The sequence below is a fragment of the Sinocyclocheilus grahami genome, unplaced genomic scaffold (assembly GCF_001515645.1).
Source record: "Sinocyclocheilus grahami isolate Dianchi unplaced genomic scaffold, SAMN03320097.WGS_v1.1 scaffold3564.1, whole genome shotgun sequence".
In the NCBI taxonomy this organism is placed as follows: Eukaryota; Metazoa; Chordata; class Actinopteri; order Cypriniformes; family Cyprinidae; genus Sinocyclocheilus; species Sinocyclocheilus grahami.
Window position 1 is genome coordinate 19,851 of NW_015508668.1, and position 492 is coordinate 20,342.

Consider the following 492-nt stretch of genomic DNA (forward strand, 5'->3'; position numbering starts at 1 on the left):
TATATATCAGAGTACTACTAATACACCATTAATGCACCACGGTACCAGTATCAGCCCATGTGCCATATAGACATGTGCAATACTGTAAAACACAATGATGTCCACTAAGCCAAAGAACACACCAAGATGTTTATCCAACCAAATTTAAACCAGCGAGTGTTTACTGAGATGTATTACAGCAACAACCCAGCGTTACCCTCCCCCACAACCCACCTTAAAACATCAGCGGGTAACCTGCTGTTTACTCACCCTCTTAGAAGACACAGAGCAGGGTTAGAAACGCTCTGGCGTCTTCACACTGAGCTCAGCAGCGTGTTGTATTCGTCTTGTTCTCCACTTGAAGACACAAGCTCTGCGCTCACTGTGTGCTTCCGTCTACTGGCAGGCCTTGAGCTGCGGAGTGCGGACACTTGCGTACTACGTCACTGAGTCTCTGCGTGGACGTGACGTGCGCAGTTTCTGCGTTTTGCCCGACGTCATCGGAGCTGTAGT

At 48.6% G+C, this 492-nt stretch overlaps 1 long non-coding RNA gene across 1 annotated transcript in view; it reads right to left on the minus strand.

Moving 5' to 3' along the window:
* Positions 1 to 422, minus strand: part of LOC107576352 (uncharacterized) — a 5,094-nt gene extending 4,672 nt beyond the window's left edge. The window contains exon 1 of the long non-coding RNA XR_001608038.1: positions 250 to 422. This is a non-coding gene — a long non-coding RNA (uncharacterized lncRNA). The remainder of the gene's footprint in view (positions 1 to 249) is intronic.
* Positions 423 to 492: the final 70 nt, after the last annotated feature.